This window comes from Cucumis sativus, chromosome 3, assembly GCF_000004075.3.
Source record: "Cucumis sativus cultivar 9930 chromosome 3, Cucumber_9930_V3, whole genome shotgun sequence".
Taxonomy (NCBI): Eukaryota; Viridiplantae; Streptophyta; class Magnoliopsida; order Cucurbitales; family Cucurbitaceae; genus Cucumis; species Cucumis sativus.
Window position 1 is genome coordinate 22,624,425 of NC_026657.2, and position 15,694 is coordinate 22,640,118.

The window sequence follows — 15,694 nt, forward strand, 5'->3', positions numbered from 1 at the left end:
TCCAAATCAAGCGTAGACATACAGTTGAGAGAGAATCAGATGATCAAATTCTAGAGATTGAATCGAATCGCATCAAATCAACAAAAATACAACATCAACTCCAAGTTCAAGTCCACGAATTAAATTTCTCCGGAAATCTCGTGCGAACAATGAGTTTATAAAAAAATTTCATTATAATTAATTTATGATATGCAATTATGAGTATACGTGTTAATAACATAGAGAATCATATCCTAACCTCTTCCTAATATCTCGAGATTAAAAAGATATCAACAACTTTATTCATTTTTTTATTTCACCAGTGTTAAAGTTCTTAACAACTTTATTCATTTTTTAATTTCAAAATAATCATATTATTAATTTTTATTGGCTAAATCTCCATCTTTCAACCTTCAATAAATTGTAAATTAAAATTAGTTTTCTAATTAGATCTTAATTTACTTTTAAATTTTGAATTTGAAAATTAAAATTAGTTTTTGTATCAAGATCTCAACATTTTTTTTATTATTTGGAAATTAAACCTCATCTTTCGATCCTTAATAATTTAAAAATTAAAGCTAGTTTTCATATTATATCTTAATTTATTTTTCCAAAAAAATAGCCTAAGATATTGTGTTTTTGTATAAAATCTATCAAATTCCATCTACATTTTATTAAATAATTAATATAAATATATATATTTTTTAAAATCAGCTAAAATTTTTCTAAGAAACGAGGAAGATAATTTTTGTATCTTTTTGTTCTTAGTGAAGGTTTTTGTTTTTCCACCCCAAGCGTTTGAGATTGCGGTTGTAGACTTGAAAATCAAAGATGGAAGATGGAAAATGAAGATAATATTTGCATGCTTCAAATGTTTATATTATTCTTTTTGAAAATGCATGATGAAGTTTCTTTTTTAAAATACATGATGGAGTTGAAGATGAATCCCAAACTTCAAATGGAAAAGGGTAGAGATTGGAGTTTGCCGCTTCAAGGTGGAAAGATTAGGGTTTGTCCGTTCAAGAAAAATGAGATCAAAAAAGAAAAATGGAAAATAGATACAAAAGAAGATTTTGAAAATGGAAGATGAGAAACGAAAAACAAAAAATAAAAACGAAGATCGTTGCAACGAGTCTAGAAAATGAAGTTGAAGGGTTTTGACTCTGATTGGATAAGTATGATGAAGGGTTCTGACTTTCATTGGACAAGTATGTATTCAAGATTTATTAAAATATATTTATTATATTTTAGCTTTAAGAAAGTAGTTTACACTTTATCTATATAAGGGTATTTTGGGTTTTTGTAAATTCTTATTTATTGTTTTTTTTCTTCATTTGGTCATTTTTTAACTTTAAAATTGCTATTATTCTAGTTGAGCCAATTTCTTTCCTCTCGTTTCTTTTCCCTCTCTCAAATACCATTAAAAGTATGTTTTTGTAAATTTTTTAAATATCAACGCCAAGCACCCGGTGAATGTGCTACAAAAGCTCAACTTCATTTCACAAAACCCTTCCGCCATTCACACTCTCAATCTTTCTTCCCTCCAATTTCTCACAAAATCCTCTCTCGTCGGACTTCCATCGACACAGAAAGTAATCGAAGCAACTCTCCAAATTCTGAAGCCCAAGCCATTTGTCGGAGCTAATGTGTTCCTCTCTCGTAATCTTGTCGCACCGGAGATGTTCGATGCTTTTCACGACACTTTCAAGCAGAATGGGGCTGAGGTTTTCCTCTGTTGCGATCCCTCTCAAAACGCCCCTAACGATTATCATGTTATCTCCTCTGCCAATCACGTACGAAACGTCTCATCGATTTCTTGTTCAATTTATATGGCTACTTCGGATTTGCAATGTGTTTATTAGTTGTTGATTCCTGCTTTCAGGCAAAGTTCGAGGATCTTCGCGCCAAGGGATGCAACTTGTTAGGTATAGTTAATTTGTAGTTCCAGCCTTTTCTTTCTTTCTTTTGCGGAAAAGAATTGGAGAGAAATTTTGGACTGGAGAATGAGATTAACAGGAAATTGAATGTCTCCATTAATTTGTCAAAGGTATAGTTACCGAATTGCAGCTAATATTTGTCAGTGCATGCTGCATGTACGCAGTAGCCGAGTAATATATACTTCACTGCTCTCTCTTTCCGAATAGCCAAACCTAGTTGGTTGAAATTCTCATTTCAGTTCGACGTCGTGGATTTGGTGCGTCGCTGACAACTTGAATTTCTGTTGGGAAGGTCCTCAGTGCGTGATGTCATGTGCAAAAAGAGCACAGACCTCTTCCTCAACAGGGTTATACTTGCTGCCTTGCCATGGATGGTGTGAAAATCTTGGCATCCGATTTTCAGGAAGATGAAAAGGTACGTTGCAAATGTTCTTATTAGTAATTAGTAATTTTATTTTTGTAGAACTAATGACACAAAGTTGCATTGCAGGTTGAGATAGGGAAGTTAGTTAGTGCAATGGGGGGAGTATTGCATACGAAAGCATCACTAGATGTCAGTTTTGTTATCGCGAAGAATACTTTGGCTGCGAAATACAAGGTCGTGTTGCTTGAACTTTCGATTTTCTTGACGTGATATGTATGTGTATTTAGACCATTTCATGAATATCACGTGAATCATAAGATTTGAGTCAATTAAACTCCACAAAATTCAATTTTAAATCAATTTAGACCTTTAATCACGGTTACCTTTAAATTGATCTAATTGATATAATTATAAGTTTCACACGAAATTTTTCAAAAAAGAATGTAATAGAGGGCGTAAATTGATACACTAACAAAAGCCAGGGTTTAAATTGATACAATCTCTAAGGTTTAGGGGTATAAATTGATATTCTCCCTTAATTTAATTGTTAAATGTGTAATAGACTTAATAATGGTTTTTAGTTTTATTCTACCTGAAATGTTATTGCAAAGGTTTTGACAGATACTTTCATATTATTTTCTCTGTTTTCAGTGGGCACTAAACATTTCAAAGAAACCAATCGTGTCATTTTCTTGGTTACAACAATGCTGGATTGAACATTGTGTTGTGCCTCAGGAGGGATATCGGGTCCTTCCATTTTCTGGATTGAATATTTCGGTATCTGGAATTCCTGCAGGTTGTGTTTTATAATATTTTATTTATTCTCAGAGAAAATTGTTTTCTTGTATTTCTTCTTATTTATGGTGCTCTTGGGGACATCCGATGAAATTGTGTTAGTTCCATCATTTCTGGGTCTCAGGTGAGCGCAAGGAGATGTCAAAGCTTATCTTGCAAAATGGTGGAAGATATTCTGCCGATCTCACAAGAAAGTGTACACATTTGATATGTGATATATCCTTTTTTCACTTTTTTTTCTTGGCGTTACTTTTGATCTTTTCACTTCTTCTTGTTTGAAGCACTAAAATTTATGTGTTGGAAAAACATCTTACTGTAGCTTAAGTTACAGAATAAATGGATAAGGATAATAAATACTACTAAAAAAATTAACTTTGAACAATATGTCTTGGGATCTTTCATAAGGGCCTCTATTTATTTTCAAGTGCTATTATTGGCAGTATTTGACCGTAATAGCTACAACTACTTTACTTTGTTTCATTGTATTTTGAGCATTAGTCTCTTTAAATTTTACCAAGGAAAAGTCTTGTATCTTATTTATTTGAAATTGGATCAACACTGATTATATGATTATTAACTCAATCATTCATTATTCCTTCTCTTCCGGTAGTAATGACCCTTCCCAGTGTCGGGCGATTCACTTATGATGATAACTATTCTTTTAATGATCTTTAATGGCTGTATTTTTTTTCCATATCTCTTAGAACAATCCTAAAAGGATGTGAGATTGACACGAATGAGGTACGGCCTCATCCAAGAACAAAATTGATCACTTTTTGTCCCTTGACAATCTCTCTAGTTTCTAGAGACGAACAAATAGTTTAAATATTGTGTACATGCATATAAGAATCAACACTAAATGAAATACTAGATTAACTTACGTGTCAGTGACGTATCTTGTAGTTGACTTCGATGTTGTCCTTAGTGAGTCGAGGTAAAATACTGTATCATCATACGCATTTATGGCCAGCAGTGCCCAATGACCCCTAATTATACAAAATATTAGTACTAGTTTTTTGCAATGCAAGTAATAAAATAACTTAATGGGTTATCAAGTAATATAATCAATAAAAATAACTCGTATGATATTGAATTATTATCTAGCCCACAATTTTCATCAAACCACAACAGTTATAATTACTTCAATAAACCATCTTTTATGAATACGAAAACTACTGGAAATAGTTTCAAAAAGAGAAATTTGCCCAAGTTTTCCTAAATCTTATGAACCATATAAGATCTTATATTGAAATACTATACCAATATAAGATTTGTAATTATTTAAAAACTCATCTACAAAACAAACCAAAAAGAACTTCACCTCCGTTGGACGGTTGAAACCCTCCAAACTTCTAATCCAACCCAAAAATAAAATTAAACCAATTATTATTTTTCTTTGGGTAAGCGTCATAAAAATAATGTCTCTTGGGACTTCTAAAACTATTTATCTTACCACACAAGATAGTACATCACGAACCAATAGAAATTGTACAAGATCTTTTACGCTCTAGATGGTTACTATCAAAATTTCTGAAAAATTAATTTATGAAGTGAAGATGTAGCTAAAATAACCTTTTGAGGAGCTCGTCGTATGCTTTGTCTGGAATCTTCACAACACTTGGTGACCAGCTTACACATAGCCTATAGAAATGTTCACCATATAGGCATTATAGAACCAAGAAAAGGATAACAAGGAGAGATGCAAAATGATTTGGAGATTACCTGGATATGTTCTTTGGTCAATCTGGTATAGCAAGCATAAAAAAAGAAACATTAGGAAAAAATATTTATCAAAATGTGAAGCTCAAGCTATGATATGCTTTAACATTTAAAGAACAACCATAGAGATAGTGGAAGAGAAACACATAAAAGCTTACGGTGGCATGACTGCAATTAACCTCTCTTCGTCTACTCTTGGTGCTACATCTAAAGGAGATGAGATTATAGCACTCTCTAAATTCATTAGTGTCTCCATAGAAAAGTAATTATCATAAGAATGACAATTCAAATACCACTTTTCAGCTAAGAACACTAACATACGTGTTGATAGTGTTTCGATAATGACAATAATAAAAGCATAACTTAATTTGATATATTTCAAGAGTTGCGAAAGATGAAAAATGAAAGATTACATGCAACATTTGCTATGCTAAATGCACAAATCTATGGAATGTTTGGATTGAATTTCTAATTACTTAAAGAAATGTGTTAGTACGTACTATTGCTCCAAGTCAAACATGTTTATAATTTAAATTTCTGTTGACATGTTTCTTGATTAAGGAGTTGCAACTAGAATTTTAAACTTCTAAAATTTCATAACACACATAATATAATTAATTCGAGTACCTACCAGTTTCTAATTATGTTAGCTTTTTAACTTGTGGATTTGGAAGGAAAATATGTGAAGAAGTTAGTTTGGTATTAAGATAATAGAAAATGCAAAAATTATATATAACAGATCACATTGTCTTTTTTTGTATAATATATAATGCAAATACACATATAACCCCATCTAATTCACCCAATTTCTCTCGGTCTAAATCCAATAATAATGCACAGCCACATTCAATTTGAAGTTTTCACATCCAATAACCTTCATAACTCAAATATTATGCACAGCCACATTCAATTTGAAATTTACACCTCCAAATAACCTTCGTATCTCAAATATTATGCACAACCACATTCAATTCGAAGTATATATAAAAGTCTAACCTCAACTTAGTGGATGATGGACGGATGAACGGACTGACTATGAAGGGGTGGACAGACGAAATTTGAAACGGCAGAAGTGAGGGATTCGAAGAGGTGTAACTGACTATGAACGTGGAAGTCGTACAGACGGCGTTGACCGACTACGAACGTAGAACGAACAACGTTGAACTGACTATGAACAAGGAACGGACGGCGTTGAACTGGCTACCAACACGGCGAAAGTCGAACAGATAGCGTTGAACAGACGAGCATTGAACGGATGGGCGTTGAATGGACGGAAGAACGGTTTTGCGAATGGACGGCCGGTGAACACCATTTTCGCAGGAGAAGGATTTCGACTGTGGAGAGGAGAAGAAGTACGCGTGGGCTAGGGCTTGCGAAATATGATTATTAGCACAATATATTTTTTTCTATATATATTTAACAATACTTGATCTCTTCTAAATGTCAAAATAATAAAAAAAAAAAAAACAAAAAAACAAAAAAAAACAAAAGACGCTAGGGATTTAAAAAAATGGTATTAGCACAATTTTTTTTTTTAAATTTTGAAGAAAGAATATTAGCACAAAATGTTATATATATATATATATATATATATATATATATATATATATATATATATATATATATATATATATATATATATTTAAAGAGATTTTAAATAAAATAATATTAGCACAATATTTTTTTCTATATATATTTAAAAGGATTTTGAAGAAATAATACTAGCACAATATTTTTTTCTATATATATTTAATAACACTTGAAGTTTTTTTTTTTCTTTTTTTTTTAAAAAAAAGATCTTACTTGACGATTAAAAAATGTCAAAAAAATTTAGAAAATGACTCTCTTCCACCTTTTTATAAAAATTATTGATGTTTTAAAACGTCAAAAATTTAAAAGATATTCATTAACGTTCTTAAAACGTCAAGAATTAAATGCTTGAGAATGGTGAAAGCTTGAGAACGGTGAAAGGGGAGAACGACGAACGACGAATGCAAAAGGGAAGAAGCTTCCCTTCGAACGCGCGACAAATTAGGTTTTACAGAAGAAAAAATGTACTTAAATGAAACGACGTCGTTTTACGATTAAATTCTTGACGTTTTTCAAAAACGTCAAGATATTTTCAAAACATTCTTGACGTTTTAAAAACGTCAAGCAATTTTTACAATAATCTTGACGTTTTAAAAACATCAAGAATATTTTATAAATTTCTTGACATTTTTCAAAACGTCAAGGATTTTTTTATAAATTTCTTGACGTTTTTAAAACGTCGAGTAAAATTTTAAATTCTTGACGTTTAAGAAACGTCAAGCATGTCGAATTCATACGTTTCTTGACGTTTTAAGAACGTCAAAAAATTAATAGATATTTCTTGATGTTTTAAAAACGTCAAGGAAAAATTTATTTTACTTGACGTTTAATAAACGTCAAAAATGATGTTTCAGAAAAATTCTTGACATTTTTTATTAAAAATGAAATCTTTCTTACATTTTTTATTAATAAACGTCAAGAAAGGAAAACTGGAAACGTCAAGAGAGCCTGTTTTTGTAGTAGTGTAAGTTTCAACTAATACGCTCAGTATTTATCTTTGTGCTTATGTGATAGATTTGTTATGCACTGTATTGATGTGGGGTGTTTCCTTATTTTCTGCATCTTAACTACCTTATTTTCTGCATCTTAAATATCTTATATTCTGCATCTTAATTATCTTATATTCTGCATCTTAATTGGTACTGAAATTTGGTTTGTTTCAGTGAAAGAGGCACTATCAGCATTGACATGTACATGTGATTTTAAGCAAGAACCAGGAGAGTGAGAGTTTTAGTGTGCCGTGTTTAGAATTTGTCGATATCTTTTTCCCGTTCCAGCAAGTATTCCTGATAGCGGGGGTAACTCTCAAGTCTGTTGTCTTTTCTTCATGAAATTTGTAGACTATCTAAGAATACTAATATCATTTAATGGTGACATATTTTTAGCAACTTTTCTTAACCTCACTTTCTGAATTCCATTAAGTTTACTCTTGTTGAATTGACAGATTCTTCCAGTAATGCTAGATATTGGTTCTCACAACGAGAAGTCACTTAATGATCCTCTTTTTAGGTGAAAGGGAAACCTTCATGTCTTTTATCTCCATATTTTCCTTGTACTGTATTGTGCTTATATTGCTCTGTTTCTGCTGTCAATGGCGATATATTTGGGCTTTTTGTTGTTGTTGTAGTGGTTGTGGTGAAATATTTTATTTAAGCCTCTAGTTAATATTTATGTTTACTTAACAGAAAATTTGTTGCTTGAGCATAATGAAGTTAGCTCATACCCTGTCCTAGTTTCTAAACTTCCGTTCAATTAGCATCACGTGGGAGTTGTAACCTTTACGAGTTTGGTTGAAATTGAAGCTTATTTGATGTGCAGGAAACAGATAGGAGGTACTCTTTAGAAATTGAGATGGTTTTAATAGAGTTATGATTTAAATTAAAATTTCACTTTAGACTATGTACTTCTTAGGAGATATAGTTCTTATCAATGTTTTGATCAAATCTCACTGTGGCTGCTTGTGATGTTGGTCTTCCTGTCACAGGAGATAAAGTTGGAACGGGGCAAGGGCTTAGCTAAAAGACGAGAAGCAAAAGCTGAACTTATGGAGTTAGAACTCGAGAAAGATAGACCATTGGCACGGTCAAGGTAAAACTGAGCACTCTTGGTTTTCAATTTTATTTATACTTCTAGAATATCAAATAAATTAATCGGAAGGATACAAACATTATTTTACTCTTACCGGTGTGCCACTCTATTAGCTACACGTTGAATGGTTTAGGAAATGATACTCTCCAGTTTTATGTTTATTATCTTCTTTATCCTCTTTCCTTTTAGCATTGAAGAACTTTTGGACTACTGTTTTTAGCCATACAGACAATTTCCCACAAAATTTTGTTGTTTTTATTTGTTGAGTGATGCTACTTTTTCAAACTTTTATTATTTTATCATGGATTAGATTTGAGGATGCTTATAATATAATTTGTGTCCATTTTTCATCCTGATTGGTGGTTAACCTCAAATCCCATTTAGTCCTCGAAGCACCACAAACATTCTTGCTAAAGCAACCTTCTTTGTTACCCATTTTCATATTTGTTCTCATTTAGGTAGTTGGTCACTATGAATGGAATTTTATTCAATTTAGGAATTGATTTTATGGAGTACATGTACTTGCATTTTTCTGGAGTTGGGTTCATTTGTGAATGAGACTTGAATTATTGAAGTGTAGACTTAAATTATTCCTTACTGTGTCAATCTATATTTATGTTACTTTGTGGATAAATTTCTAAAGGAAATTTGGTTTGTTTTAGTGAATGAGGCACTATCAGTATTGACATGTACATGTGATTTTAAGCAAGGACCAAGAGAGTGAGAGTTTTAGTGTGTCGTGTTTCGAATTTGTCGGTATCTTTTTCCCGTTCCAGCAAGTATTCCTGATAGTGGGGGAAACCTTCAAGTCTGCCATTTTTTCTTCATGAAATTTGTAGATTATCTAAGAATACTAATAACATTTTTTTAGCAACTTTTCTTAACCCCACTTTCTGAATTTCATTAAGTTTACTCTTGTTTAATTGACATATTCTTCCAGTAATGCTAGATATTGGTTCTAACAACGAGAAGTTACTTAATGATCCTCTTTGTAAGTGAAAGGAAAACCTTCAGGTCTTTTATCTCCATACTTTCCTTGTAATGTATTGTGCTTATATTGCTCTGATTCTGTTGTCAATGGCGATATATCTAAGCTTTTTGTTGTTGTGGTGGTGGTGGTGGTGGTGGTGAAATATTTTATTTAAGCCTCTAGTTAACATTTATGTTTACTTAACAGAAAATTTGTTGCTTGACCTTGCTTCATTTCATCCTTTTACTTGTTTAAGTCCTCCTCTAACTAATTATACATTTCGTCCTTTTACTTGTTTAAGTCCTCCCGAAAGTATTCACTACTTCAATAAATTCCCTCACCAGCATCACCTCTTAGTCAACAAACTGTTTTTTCCCAAAATCAAAAAAGAAAAAGAAAAGAAAAAGATAAAAATAATCAGGAAATATCTTTCAAGTAATTGTGCTGAAATATCCTAAGATTACCTTCTTAGCTGACTTAGATCTTTTATAAAAATCATGACTGGCAACCCTTGACCACTCAGCTTGGGTTTGTGAGTGAGGTAAAAATCTGATTATTGATGAGTATACGTGCTGAAATTTGAGAATAAGCTGCTGTCTTTTATAGTTTAAGCCCCTTTTTAGCGATATCTTATTGAGACGCGAATGCATGATTGAGAAAATAATGTGTGTTGTGAATGCTTGATTGCATGTATATAATAAATAAGTGCATGGATACTTTTCTAGCTTTGTCTTCCTTTATTACTTTGCTGTGAGTTACCTATGATGCACTTGGTCCAAACCTAGCCTAGATAGAGTTAAAAAAGGATAGGAAATACTCTTTAGAAATTGAGATGGTTTTGACAAATTTGTCTTGTCAGGCAGGGTTTCTTTTTACGTGTTTTTTTTTTTTTTTTTGTGTCAAGTGTTATTTATGGGTAGTGCTCTTTAATTACTCAAACATTGTTCTTATTGGCACTTTACAGAGGATGCCTTTTAACTGTACATTTTGAGAGTGCTTTAAAATGTATTTATTTATTATTTATTATTGCTTATTCCTTTCAACCCCTTGACAAATTTTCTCTCAAATTTTTTAAATTGTCTGCATCTCTGTTATTTTTAGATGTTAAACAAAGAGCATTTCCACAGATCGGGGAGCATTCCTTAAAGGCGTTCAAATCAAAGGTTTAATGATATGATGCTCAACAAAGCTTTACACCTCTTTTTTTCACCAATGTGACATTTGGTGAGTAGGCTGGCACAGTGACCAAATTTAGAATTTAGTCTATGGATTGGATGGTTTTATCAAACCATAATCTATGGATTAGATGGTTTTATCAAGCCATAATCTATGGATTAGATGGTTTTATCAAACCATAAGGATTATTTAGAGATTTATCAAACCATAAGGATTATTTACAGATTTATCAAACCATAAGGATTATTTACACATTTATAAAACCATAAGGATAAAGTTCTAACTTTTACAACCAAATGGAATAAATTTATAGTGACCAAATTTGTAATTCAACTATTTCTTCTCCTTTATTCTTTTAGGTGAGAAATTTTTCTTATAATGGATGATTCTTCATACAACTTTTTAGCCATTTCAATTATCTCCACTTACCGACCTCTATAGGAATGGAGCTTGCATTTTGATTTTTGATAGTTGTTGTTCAGATATTGAAGATTATTTTTTATCTTATTAACCAAGACTGTTTTAAAATTTTCACGTGGATGTGCTAATTAGAGATTTGTGTACCTTTCAGGCCTCAAGTAATAATTGCAAGTGCCACGATGTTGTGCCGTCGGTTCTATATGCGTCAATCCCATGCTAAAAATGATATTGTTTAATATTTGTTTCCAAAGTCCAATCCTAAAGTAGTTGAAAAGCAAAAAAACTAAAGCATGATAAAGAACCGGTGATTGTAGCGGGATAATTTTTTTCCTTTTCACCAAGAAGTTGCCATATAGTGTTTGATGATCTTGAATGTTTCCTCATACTGTGCTTGCATTCTTCTAAAAATTATATCATCTCTTATATATTTGAAGAACCCACTAAGACTGTAGCTTTGACCATGATAATTTAGTCATCCCAACTAAATGCCACAAACCTCAAGAAAAACATTAGCTTTGCTATCATGTTGACTACCCATGTGAAATCGAATCCTGAAATACTGCTGCCTGAAATTTCTCCTATAAAGTAATGGGGGAATGCATGATTGTGGTTCTCTTCTTGGTTCCATAATTAGAGAAGGCTTTCTTCTTTGGGTTCATGATTAGAGAAGGATTTCTTCTTTGGAGTTCTATAAGAACCACAGAGGAGCCAAGCCATTGGTCAAGAGAGTGGTTGCCTTAGGCTTTGAAAAATATTTGAGTCTTTTTCCTATCTCTCTTGAGTTTAGACTTGTTTCATCATTATTCATATTGATAATTCTTGTATTCAGGTTATATGATATTAATAATTCAGACTTGTTCCAACTTCTTGTTCTATGTTTATTAGTAGTTGGTTGAATTAAAGAATAGTATTGAAGTCTTAGGGTGATATTCCAGAGTTATGATTTAAATTAAAATTTCACTTTAGACTATGTACTTCTCAGGAGATATAGTTCTTATCAATGTTTTGTGAGACGGAACCAAAAAACTGAGTCTGGGGCATCACCGTTCGGTTTTCATGGGCAAAAAGCTTTAATATTACTCAAGACAAGGTCACCCAGTAGTTAGATGCGAACTTTCGAGACCTTTAACACCGCTCTAAGTCAGGTCGTTCCTTACTAGGCCATCGCATTGGTCCTTTTATCGTCGTTTTGGGACGGAACAAAAAACCTGAGTCTGGGGCATCATCGTTCGGCTTTCGTGGGCAAAAAGCTTTAATATTACTCAAGACGATGCCACCCAGTAGTTAGATGCGAACTTTCGAGACCTTTGACACCGCTCTAAGTCGGGTCGTACCTTTCTAAGTCATCGCATTGGCCCTTTTTTCGACGTTTTGGGACGGAACCAAAAACCTGAGTCTGGGCATCACCGTTCGGCTTTCGTGGACAAAAAACTTTAATATTACTCAAGACGAGGCCACCCAGTAGTTAGATGCGAACTTTCGAGACCTGTGACACCGCTCTAAGTCGGGTCGTTCCTTTCTAGGTCATCGCGTTGGCCCTTTTTTCGGCGTTTTGGGACGAAACCAAAAAACTGAGTCTAGGGCATCACCGTTCGGCTTTCGTGGGCAAAAAGCATTAATATCACTCAAGACGAGGCCACCCAGTAGTTAGATGCAAACTTTCGAGACCTTTGACACCGCTCTAAGTCGGGTCGTTCCTTTCTAGGCCATTGCATTGACCCTTTTTTCGACGTTTTGGGACGGAACCAAAAAACTGAGTCTGGGGCATCACTGTTCGGCTTTCGTGGACAAAAAGCTTTAATATTACTCAAGACGAGGCCACCCAGTAGTTAGATGCGAACTTTTGAGACCTTTGACACCGCTCTAAGTCGGGTCGTTCCTTTCTAGGCCATCGCATTGACCCATTTTTCGACGTTTTGGGACGGAACAAAAAACTGAGTCTTGGGCATCACCGTTCGGCTTTCGTGGGCAAAAAGCTTTAATATTACTCAAGACGAGGTCACCCAATAGTTAGATGCAAACTTTCGAGACCTTTGACACCGCTCTAATTTGGGTCGTTATGTTCTAGGCAATTGCATTAGCCATTTTTTCGATGTTTTGGGACGGAACCAAAAAACTGAGTCTTGGACATCATCGTTCGACTTTCGTGGGCAAAAAGCTTTAATATTACTCAAAACGAGGTGACCCAGTAGTTAAATTAGAATATATATATAGATAGAGAATACAAGAATAGTACAACAATTAGTATGTAGTACGTACATATACAATTAAATATTAAAATAGAAAGGATAACGATATCTTAAAAAAATTATTAGAACAACAAAACATAAAGGTTGTTTGAACTCAGCTTGGTGAGAGAAGAGTAAAATATAATTTGAAGATGTGAAAATCGGAATCCAACTATATATTTGTAAGGACGTTGGGTAACTTAACTTAGAATAAAACGAGAACAGGTTTTGGATTTATTCACAATCATTTTAGTTTGAGCTTAAAAGAAGCTTCGCCTAGCTTTGACCAAAATAAGGGAAGAAACAGTCAACAAAGACTCTTTCACAACTCGTTTCCCACATTTTCTTCCACTTCCACTATATCACTTCTAATTACTATTTTAATCACCCACTCACTACAATTTTAATTTCTTTCATTTAATTGAAAATATTAATGGTCGGTTGGTATAAATATACTTTTTTTCAACTGTTTTTTCACCAACAATAATAAAAAGAGCAAATCACTAAAAAAAACAAAAATTATATTTCACCATTTTTCTTTTTTGAATTTCATTTTGGAGACGAAGATATGGAATGCTTTGTCTATCTATTAATCTTTTTGTTCATTCTTAAATATGCTTTTATAAATTTATGATTCAATTACTTGCACCTACTAATTTCATACAACAATACGATACACGTTCCTCCAATTATGACATTTGAATGTTATAAAAATTCATAGAGATATTAAGTTGGGCAAAAAATCAAACTCATTCTCTAAAGAATGCATATGACTCATTTTTACTACAAAAAGTGATGTATAATTGTGATAAATAAAATAATTAGATTTATCTTCATCCACGTCGGCTTAAGCATTTAGGTCAATTGGTAATTTTAAATGGCAACAAAGTAGTGATCGTTCAAAGATCTCAAATAAGTCATAATTAAATTTACATTCACTCACTAGCTTACGTTTTTAAGTGAATTAGTGAATTAATTTTATTTTTTTTAAGAATTAAAGATGGAGTGTGCACGTATAATCAACTCATTATAAGTTGTATATATTTTCTTTATCAAGAAATCATATGTTTTAAATTGTCATATTCTACCCGTCCTAGAATGTAACCTTGTGATAAAAAGGAATGATAATGAGAATTGAAATTATTGAAAGATGGAAAAGGAAAAAGCCAATTGACTCTAATTGCAATTTTATCTTTGGTAAACCAACTAAAGTTTTTGCATAGGTGGTTCTAAGAATTTGATGGTGTTGAAAATGGGTTTGAATTATTAGAAAGAAAGATAAAAAGAAAGTAAAGGGTTTGAATCAAGGAGACAACATCAACTTCTTTCCTTTCTTTCCTTTTAATTTTTTGGTCGTTGCTCTCATTTTTCTTATAAAATTACAAGACTTCACTAACCTTTTACATCCTCAAATTAAACTTTCATAAAACCAAATAATCCCCCCCAAAAGAAAAAGAAAATTAATTATAATCACAACTATGTTAGTTTAGTGGAAAAGGAACAAAAAATATACTAAAAGGAAAAACCTTTGCTTTTTCTAATATTATAGATAAGGATAAAGTCATCTTCAACTCATTCTTTCTCTTCCAATTAATTTTGATCATTTATGAAACCATGTGAAAAAATATATACTAATTAGAATATAGTTAATTATAGGTGTTCATTTTCACTGCTTACATTTTATTTGAGTTCCTAAGTTTAATTATTCTTTTTTTAGTTTCACTAAATATCGTATCTAAAGTTAATAATAATTTTAAATATAGTAATATCTTTTAAAAAGTACAAATATAGATAAACCAATGTTTACTATATAATATTTATAATTTTAAAACGTTGTTTATATATAAATAATTTGCATATAATTTTTAAAACGTTGTTATATATATAAATAATTTGTATATAATTATTATATTTACAACTATTCATTTGTTTTTAAGGGATGAATTAGGATGTTATTTAATAAGCTTAATATATTTAACAAATTACATCCTAGGGTTTTAAGAGAAGAAAAATGGGGTGTGGGTAATTAAAATGATATGATTTTTTTTTTTCGATTTAGTTTTTCTGTTTCCTAAGATGGTTGATTTTGGCTTCTAAACAAATTACTCACATAATGTTTGCTAATTGAATATTTTGAGGTTGTAAGATTATTTATGCTTTCATTCATTTAAAAAGTTAAAAAATACTCACGATGCTTTCATACGATTTGGTAGTATGGAAATTAAATAGTTACAAAAAGTAAAGAGTATTTTAAAAATTGGAGGGAGTGAATAGTTAGCAATGGTTAGAAAGGTGAAGTATAAAAAGTGAATGGATGAGGAATAATGAGGGAATGGGAATGGGAACGCAATCTCGGAATATAAGAATGTTAAAAATCTGATATTTAAGGAATAAATTAAAGCGTGTGTGTATAATTAAGTATCCTCAA

At 32.0% G+C, this 15,694-nt stretch overlaps 2 long non-coding RNA genes across 3 annotated transcripts; one reads left to right on the forward strand and one right to left on the reverse strand.

The window, feature by feature from the left end:
* On the reverse strand, positions 1–6,194 carry LOC116402858. Of its 2 annotated transcripts, XR_004215526.1 has the most exons (5): positions 5,791–6,194; positions 4,798–4,819; positions 4,648–4,716; positions 3,957–4,061; positions 1–50 (listed from the first exon to the last, which is right to left on the reverse strand). It is a non-coding gene; the product is annotated as an uncharacterized LOC116402858 (long non-coding RNA). The 2 variants fall into 2 exon arrangements; XR_004215525.1 differs by lacking the exon at positions 1–50 and having other exon boundaries at positions 1,421–4,061; positions 5,791–6,193.
* LOC116402859 lies at positions 1,168–2,609 on the forward strand. The gene is made up of 2 exons (XR_004215527.1): positions 1,168–1,904; positions 2,209–2,609. It is a non-coding gene; the product is annotated as an uncharacterized LOC116402859 (long non-coding RNA).
* Positions 6,195–15,694: the final 9,500 nt, after the last annotated feature.